We start from the raw sequence: 10,169 nt of genomic DNA, 5'->3' as shown, positions 1-10,169 counted from the left end.
GTAAATGTGGCACAGATTTTTCTTGCAAGACAAGTTTTCCTTTCAAAACACAAACACTTTTTTCATCATAAATGAATGTTTAGCTCCGATAAATGTTGTTTATGTAAAAATGTTCCTGTGCATCACGGAAAGTTTGGACGTGTTTGGAGAGAAGAAAATGAACAGCAAAGTTTTGAAAAGAAAAAAAAAATCTGGCAACAAACACAAACCCACAAGTCCAGATTTCACCAGTGTGTGATTGATTTTAAACAAAGTACACAAATATATTATATTTATTATATTTATTATATTTATTATTATTATATTTACATTATACAGAGAAAACAAAGTCATGAAAATCACCGTAAATATGAAAATATGAGACTTTAATTCAGTCTGGAACAAATCAGAGCAAATTCACCACACGTCCTCTCCTCCTCTCCTCCTCCTCTCCTCCTCTCCTCCTCCTCCTCTCCTCCTCCTCTCCTCCTCCTCCTCCTCTCTCCTCCTCCTCCTCCTCTCTCTCCTCCTCCTCCTCCTCTCTCCTCCTCTCCTCCTCCTCCTCCTCCTCTCTCCTCCTCCTCCTCCTCCTCTCTCCTCCTCTCTCCTCCTCTCCTCCTCCTCTCCTCCTCCTCCTCCTCCTCTCTCCTCCTCTCCTCCTCTCCTCCTCTCTCCTCCTCCTCCTCCTCTCTCTCTCCTCCTCTCCTCTCTCCTCCTCCTCCTCCTCCTCTCCCTCCTCCTCCTCCTCTCTCCTCCTCTCTCCTCCTCCTCCTCTCCTCCTCTCCTCTCCTCCTCTCCTCCTCTCCTCCTCCTCTCCTCCTCCTCCTCCTCCTCCTCCCTCCTCCTCTCCTCTCTCTCTCCTCTCCTCCTCCTCCTCCTCTCCTCCTCTCTCCTCCTCCTCCTCTCCTCCTCCTCTCCTCCTCCTCTCTCTCCTCCTCTCCTCCTCCTCCTCCTCCTCCTCCTCCTCCTCCTCCTCCTCCTCCTCCTCCTCCTCTCCTCCTCTCTCCTCCTCCTCCTCCTCCTCCTCTCTCTCCTCCTCCTCCTCCTCCTCTCTCCTCCTCCTCTCCTCCTCCTCTCCTCCTCCTCCTCCTCTCCTCTCCTCCTCTCCTCCTCTCTCCTCCTCCTCCTCTCCTCCTCCTCTCCTCCTCCTCCTCCTCCTCCTCCTCTCTCCTCCTCCTCCTCCTCTCTCTCTCCTCTCTCTCCTCCTCTCTCCTCCTCTCTCTCTCTCTCTCTCTCTCTCTCTCTCTCTGTCTCTCTGTCTCTCTCTCTCTCTCTCTCTCTCTCTCTCTCTCTCTCTCTCTCTCTCTCTCTCTCTCTCTCTCTGTCTCTCTCTCTCTCTCTCTCTCTCTCTCTCTCTCTCTCTCTCTCTCTCTCTCTCTCTCTCTCTCTCTCTCTCTCTCTCTCTCTCTCTCTCTCTGTCTCTCTCTCTGTCTCTCTCTCTCTCTCTCTCTCTCCTCCTTTTGCTTTTGTAAACATCATTTGATCCTTCGCTCACACGTCACATTTTCTCTCCTCGTCTCGTTCTCGTCTTCACTGACAGAACTTTCCTCTGATCTGAGATTATCTTCTCCTTCTTTCCCTCTCCTCCCCTTTCCTCCTCTCCTCTCCTCTCCTCTCTTCACTCCTCTTTCTCTCCTCTTCTTCTCCTCCTCCTCCTCCTGTTCTGATGTCTGTGGTGGCGTTGAACCCTCACGTTCAGAAGGTTCCTCCTCCTCCTCCTCTTCCTCCTCCGTCTCTCCTCTCCTCCTCCTCTGCTCCTCCTCTCTCTCTCTCTCCTCTCCCCTCCCTCTCCGTCTCTCCTCTCCTCCTCCTCTGCTCCTCCTCTTCCTCTCTCGTCTCCTTCTCCTCCTCCTCGTCTCCAGAGTTTCCTGTGGTTCTCCATCTGCTCCTGCTTCTGCCCGTCCTTCCCCATCAACCTCCTCGCCCTGGTCTTCTCCATCATGGTGAGAACGAGAACTTTAGTCCTGGTTTAGTTCTGGTTTAGACCTGGTTTAGTTCTGGTTTAGTTCTGCTTTAGTCCTGGTTTAGTCCTGGTTTAGTTCTGCTTTAGTCCTGGTTTAGTCCTGGTTTAGTCCTGGTTTAGTTTAGTCCTGGTTTAGTTCTGCTTTAGTCCTGGTTTAGTCCTGGTTTAGTTCTGCTTTAGTCCTGGTTTAGTCCTGGTTTAGTTTAGCTGGTTAGTCCTGGTTTAGTTTAGTCCTTTAGTCCTGGTTTAGTCCTGGCTAGCTTTAGTCTGGTTAGTCCTGGTTTAGTTCTGCTTTAGTCCTGGTTTAGTCCTGGTTTAGTCCTGGTTTAGTTCTACTTTAGTCCTGGTTTAGTCCTGGTTTAGTCCTGGCTTAGTTCTGCTTTAGTCCTGGTTTAGTCCTGGTTCAGACCTGGTTTAGTCCTGGTTCAGACCTGGTTTAGTCCTGGTTCAGACCTGGTTTAGTCCAGGCTGTTGCTCAGATGTAACTGAGTCCGTTCAGCTGCTCTGTCACTCAGATCTGGGTCAGGACCTGGTCCGGTCTCAGGTCTCAGGTCTCAGTCTGTCCTCAAAAGGCCCATAAGTCTGTTCCACCTCCGGTTCTGTCTGCAGACTCGATGTGACTCGGTGTGACTCTGGTCTGACTCGGTGTGACTCGGTGTGACTCTGGTCTGACTCGGTGTGGCTCGGTGTGACTCTGGTGTGACTCGGTGTGACTCTGGTCTGACTCTGGTCTGACTCGGTGTGACTCGGTGTGACTCAGTGTGACTCGGTGTGACTCTGGTCTGACTCTGGTCTGACTCGGTGACACTCTGGTCTGACTCGGTGTGACTCGGTGTGACTCAGTGTGACTCTGGTCTGACTTGGTGTGACTCTGGTGTGACTCTGGTCTGACTCGGTGTGACTCTGGTCTGACTCTGGTCTGACTCGGTGTGACTCTGGTCTGACTCTGGTCTGACTCGGTGTGACTCAGTGTGACTCAGTGTGACTCGGTGTGACTCTGGTCTGACTCTGGTGTGACTCTGGTCTGACTCGGTGTGACTCTGGTCTGATGTGACTCTGGTCTGACTCGGTGTGACTCTGGTCTGACTCTGGTCTGACTCGGTGACACTCTGGTCTGACTCGGTGTGACTCGGTGTGACTCAGTGTGACTCTGGTCTGACTTGGTGTGACTCTGGTGTGACTCGGTCTGACTCGTGTGACTCTGGTGTGACTCGGTGGTGACTCTGGTCTGACTGGTCTGGTCTGACTCGGTGTGACTCGGTGTGACTCAGTGACTCGGTGTGACTCGGTCTGACTCTGGTGTGACTCTAGTCTGACTCGGTGTGACTCTGTGACTCTGGTCTGACTCTGGTCTGACTCGGTGACACTTTGGTCTGACTCGGTGTGACTCGGTGTGACTCAGTGTGACTCTGGTCTGACTTGGTGTGACTCTGGTGTGACTCGGTCTGACTCGGTGTGACTCTGGTGTGACTCGGTGTGACTCGGTGTGACTCAGTGTGACTCGGTGTGACTCTGGTCTGACTCTGGTCTGACTCGGTGACACTCTGGTCTGACTCGGTGTGACTCGGTGTGACTCAGTGTGACTCTGGTCTGACTTGGTGTGACTCTGGTGTGACTCTGTGACTCTCTGACTCTGGTGACTCGGTGTGACCTGACTCTGACTCGGTGGACTCAGTGTGACTCGTGTGACTCTGGTCTGACTCTGTCTGACTCGGTGTGACCTGTGACTGGTGTGACTCTGTGGACTCTGACTCTGGTCTGACTCTGGTGTGACTCTGGTCTGACTCGGTGTGACTCTGGTGTGACTCTGGTCTGACTCGGTGACACTCTGGTCTGACTCGGTGTGACTCGGTGTGACTCAGTGTGACTCTGGTCTGACTTGGTGTGACTCTGGTGTGACTCGGTCTGACTCGGTGTGACTCTGGTGTGACTCGGTGTGACTCGGTGTGATTCTGGTCTGACTCTGGTCTGACTCTGGTCTGACTCGGTGTGACTCGGTGTGACTCAGTGTGACTCGGTGTGACTCTGGTCTGACTCTGGTGTGACTCTAGTCTGACTCGGTGTGACTCGGTGTGACTCTGGTCTGACTCTGGTCTGACTTGGTGACACTTTGGTCTGACTCGGTGTGACTCGGTGTGACTCAGTGTGACTCTGGTCTGACTTGGTGTGACTCTGGTGTGACTCGGTCTGACTCGGTGTGACTCTGGTGTGACTCGGTGTGACTCGGTGTGACTCTGGTCTGACTCTGGTCTGACTCGGTGTGACTCGGTGTGACTCAGTGTGACTCGGTGTGACTCTGGTCTGACTCTGGTGTGACTCTATCTGACTCGTGTGACTCGGTGTGACTCTGTCTGACTCGGTGTGACTCGGTGTGACTCTGGTCTGACTCGGTGTGACTCTGGTGTGACTCTGGTCTGACTCTGTGTGACTCTGGTCTGACTCGTGGACTCTGTGACTCTGGTCTGACTCGGTGTGACTCTGGTCTGACTCGGTGTGACTCTGGTGTGACTCTGGTCTGACTCGGTGACACTCTGGTCTGACTCGGTGTGACTCTGACTCTGGTCTGACTCTGGGGTGTGACTCTCTGTGACTCGGTGTGACTCTGGTCTGACTCGGTGTGACTCTGGTGTGACTCTGGTCTGACTCGGTGTGACTCGGTGTGACTCGGTCTGTGATCTCGGTGTGACTCGTGTGACTCTGGTCTCTCGGTCTCCTGACTCGTGTCTGACTCGTGTGACTCGGTCTGACTGGTTGACTCTGTCTGGACTCGGTGTGACTCTGGTGTGACTCTGGTCTGACTCGGTGTGACTCTGGTCCAGTCCAGGAGGAGTCATGACCGGGGGGACTGGGACGACTCTCGGAGGCTCGGACGCTGTGCTCTGTTTGTGGGCGTGGCCTCGATGCTGATCGGGGGCGTGGTCATCGCCGTGAGCGTGTGTGTGCATCTCAGAATGGTAACACACACACACACACTAATACACACACACAAACACACACACCTGTACACACACACACACAGATACATACACACACACACGCACACTAATACACACACACACACTAATACACACACACACACACAGATACATACACACACAGACACACACACACAGAGACACACATACACACACACACACACACTAACACACACACACACACTAACACACACACACACACAGATACATACACACACAGACACACACACAGAGACACACACAGAGACACACGTACACACACACACACACTAATACACACACACACAAACACACACACACACACTAATACACACACACACACTAATACACACACACACACAGATACATACACACACAGACACACACACAGAGACACACACAGAGACACACGTACACACACACACACACACTAATACACACACGCACCCCCCCACATACACACAGACACACACACCTGTGCACACATACACACAGACACACACAGATACACACAGACGCACACACACACACACACATACACACAGACACACACACACATACACACACAGACACACACACACACACACACACACACATACACACACACACACACACACACACACACACACACACATACACACAGATACACACACACACACACACCTACACACACACATACACACACAATCTCTAAATTCACACTTGAGTCTTGTGTTTGTGTTTCAGGTGCACTGAGTTAATTTGGATCTGCTCATGGCTGCACCTGCCGCACCTGCCGCACCTGCCGCACCTGCCGCACCTGCTGCACGAGGGCCTGTGTGTGTGTGTTTTTTGTCGTACTTTTATTGTCTGTGATTCATCCTTCAGGAGTCGTGTCCACATGGACCTGGGATCATCTCCAGGAGCTTGGTTCTTGGTCTGGACCTGAGCTGGAGGATTTTATTTTTTGGAGGAAACCTGACACGAGCACGAGAAGAACATGTAAACTGTTCACAGAAAGGTCCAGGTGAGCTGGGAATCAAACCCAGAACCTTCTCGCTGTGAGGTCTGAGTGACTCTGAGACTCCACGCAACCACCTGGAAGTCATCATTTTGATCTTTTTTAAATAAAATACACGTGAACCGAGTTAGTCTCAGTTTAGTCCTGATTTAGTCCTGGTTTAGTCCTGTCTCTGGTCCTGGTGCAGTCCTGGTTTAGTCCTGGTTTAGTCCTGTCTCTGGTCCTGGTGCAGTCCTGGTTTAGTCCTGGTTTAGTCCTGTCTCTGGTCCTGGTGCAGTCCTGGTTTAGTCCTAGTTTAGTCCTGTCTCTGGTCTTGGTCCTGATGCTGCTCGGAGACAGTGCACATGTGTACTGGTGAGTATTGTGCACCACAGCAGTGTCACATCAACGCTGAGCCGGACCAGGCTGAACCGAACCACCGAGCCTCCAGCACGACCCACAGCCCAGGCCTCAGGTCAGACTCGAGGTCCTCTGGTTCCTCTGACGATCCTGCAGATCCCGCAGGTTCATGACGCAAACCCCGCATGGCCACAAAACCCTCACCCCGTGACGTCAACAGCAGCCCCGGATTCTCCCACTCTCCGACCCCTCATGGGTCCTCACGAGTCCTCACAGGTCCTCACGGGTCCTCACGAATCCTCACAGGTCCTCACGAGTCTTCACGGGTCCTCACAGGTTCTCATGAGTCCTCAAACTTCCTCACGAGTCCTCACGGGTCCTCACGAGTCCTCACGGGTCTTCACGGGTCCTCACGAATCCTCACAGGTCCTCACGAGTCTTCACGGGTCCTCACAAGTCCTCACGGGTCCTCACGGGTTCTCACGGGTCCTCACGAGTCCTCATAGTTCCTCATGAGTCCTCACGGGCCCTCACGTGTCGTCACGTAAAATAAACACGTTACCCAGGATAATGGGTAACGTGATAACGTGGTAACCCTAAACCCTAACCCAGGAAGTGGCACACTGTATGTAACCTTTTAGTCTGTACGTAACCTTTTAGTCTGTACGTAACCTTTTAGTCTGTACGTAACCTTTTAGTATGTACGTAACCTTTAGACTGTATGTAACCCTTTAGTCTGTACGTAACCTTTTAGTCTGTACGTAACCTTTTAGTCTGTACGTAACCTTTTAGTATGTACGTAACCTTTAGACTGTATGTAACCCTTTAGTCTGTACGTAACCTTTTAGTCTGTACGTAACCTTTTAGTCTGTACATAACCTTTAGACTGTACATTACCCTTTAGTCTGTACGTTACCCTTTAGTATCTACGTAACCTTTTAGTCTGTACGTAACCTTTTAGTCTGTACATAACCTTTAGTCTGTACGTAACCTTTTAGTCTATACGTAACCTTTAGACTGTACGTTACCCTTTAGTCTGTACGTTACCCTTTAGTCTGTACGTAACCCAGGTCGGGCTAATAAAGGCTGTTGAGTCTGAGGTCAGCTCAATGTTCCCTTAGTTCTAAGATTTTTCTTATTTCTAAGATTTTTTCTCAAAATTAAACTCTAAGTCAAGTCATTTTTATTTTTAATCTGCATTTTAATGGACGATTCAGAGTCGTTTGAACCTCGGGTCCTTTGCTCCAGGTTCTCCAAGTCACATCTGTCATCTCTGCTGCTGGAGAACAGTTTTGTTCTGAGAGAACATAAGACTGAGAACATAAAACTGAGAACATAAAACTGAGAGAACATAAGACTGAGAGATAAGACTGAGAGAACATAAAACTGAGAACATAAGACTGAGAACATAAAGAGAGAACATAAAACTGACAGAACATAAAACTGAGAACATAAAACTGAGAACATAAAACTGAGAACATAAGACTGAGAGAACATAAAACTGACAGAACATAAAACTGAGAACATAAAACTGAGAGAACATAAACCTGAGAGAACATAAAACTGACAGAACATAAAACTGAGAACATAAAACTGAGAACATAAGAACTGAGAACATAAAACTGAGAGAACATAAAACTGACAGAACATAAAACTGAGAACATAAAACTGAGAACATGACAGAACATACACATAAAACTGAACAGAACATAGAAACTGAGAACATAAAACTGAGACTGGAACATAAAACTGACTGAGACATAAAAACTGAGAACATAAAACTACAAACATAAAACTGAAAACTGAGAACATAAAACTGAGAACATAAAACTAAACTGAGAACATAAAACTGACAGAACATAAAACTGAGAAAACATAAAACTGAGAAACAAACATGAAAACTGAGACAGAACATAAAACTGAGAGAACATAAAACTGACTGAGAACATAAAACTGAGAACATAAAACTGAGAACATAAAACTGAGTAAAACTGACAGCATAAAACTGAGAACATAAACTACAGAACTAAAAGAACATAAAACTGAGAACATAAAACTGAAGAACATAAAAACTGACAGAACTGAGAACAAAACTAACTGAGAAATAAACTGAACATAAAACTGACAGACATAAAACTGAGAACATAAACTGAGAAACATAACTGACTGAGAACATAAAACTGAGAACATAAAACTGAGAACAAAACTAAAACTGAGAGACATAAAACTGAGAACATAAAACTGACAGAACATAAAACTGAGAACATAAACTGAACAGAACATAAACTGAGAACATAAAACTGAGAACATAAACTGAGAACATAAAACTGAGAACATAAAACTGAAAACTGACAGAACATAAAATAAAACTGAGAACATAAAACTGAGAACATAAAACTGAGAACATAAAACTGAGAACATAAAACTGAGAACATAAAACTGAGAACATAAAACTGAGAACATAAAACTGACAGAACATAAAACTGAGAACATAAAACTGAGAACATAAAACTGAGAGAACATAAAACTGACAGAACATAAAACTGAGAACATAAGACTGAGAGACATAAAACTGAGAACATAAAACTGAGAACATAAAACTGAGAACATAAAACTGACAGAACATAAAACTGAGAACATAAAACTGAGAACATAAAACTGAGAACATAAAACTGACAGACTGAGAACATAAAACTGAGAACATAAAACTGAGAACATAAACTGGAGAGAACATAAAACTGACAGAACATAAAACTGAGAACATAAAACTGAGAACATAAAACTGAGAACAGAACATAAAACTGAGAACATAAAACTGAGAACATAAAACTGAGAACATAAAACTGAGAAACATAAAACTGAGAACATAAAACTGAGAGAACATAAAACTGAGAACATAAAACTGACAGAACATAAAACTGAGAGAACATAAAACATAAAACTGAGAACATAAAACTGAGAACATAAGAACTGAGAGAACATAAAACTGAGAACAGAACATAAAACTGAGAACATAAAACTGAACATAAAACAGAACATAAAACTGAGAACATAAACTGAGAACATAAAACTGAGAACATAAAACTGAGACATAAAAGAGAACATGAGAACATAAAACTGAGAACATATAAACTGAGAACATAAAACTGAGAACATAAAACTGAGAGAACATAAAACTGAGAACATAAGACTGAGAACATAAAACTGAGAACATAAAACTGAGAACATAAAACTGAGAACATAAACTGAGAACATAAAACTGAGAACATAAAACTGAAGAAACATAAAACTGAGAACATAAAACTGAGAACTAAAACTGAGAACAACAGAAAATGAAAACATAAAACGAACATAAAACTGAGAACATAAAACTGAGAACATAAAACTGACAGAACATAAAACAGAACATAAAACTGAGAACATGAAAAGAACAAAAACTGAGAACATAAACTGAACATAAAACTGACAAACATAAACTGAAAGAACATAAAACTGAAGAACATAAAACTGAGAACATAAACTGAGAACATAAAACTGAGAGAACAAAAACTGAGAACATAAAACTAACAGAAACATGAGAACATAAAACTGAGAACATAAATACTGAGAACATAAAACTGACAGAACATAAAAACTGAGAACATAAAACTGAAGAACTAAAACTGACAGAACATAAAACTGACATAAAACTGAGAACATAAAACTGAGAACAGAAAACATAAAACTGAAATAAACTGACAGAACGAAATAAAACTGAGAACATAAAACTGAGAGAACATAAAACTGAGAACATAAAACTGAGAACATAAAACTGAGAACATAAAACTGAGAACATAAAACTGACAGAACATAAAACTGAGAGAACATAAAACTGACAGAACATAAAACTGAGAACATAAAACTGAGAGAACATAAAACTGACAGAACATAAAAC

The sequence above is a fragment of the Boleophthalmus pectinirostris genome, unplaced genomic scaffold (assembly GCF_026225935.1).
Source record: "Boleophthalmus pectinirostris isolate CB_2022bp ecotype Guang Dong unplaced genomic scaffold, ASM2622593v1 HiC_scaffold_3, whole genome shotgun sequence".
In the NCBI taxonomy this organism is placed as follows: domain Eukaryota; kingdom Metazoa; phylum Chordata; class Actinopteri; order Gobiiformes; family Gobiidae; genus Boleophthalmus; species Boleophthalmus pectinirostris.
Note: the sequence above shows the minus strand (reverse complement) of the source record.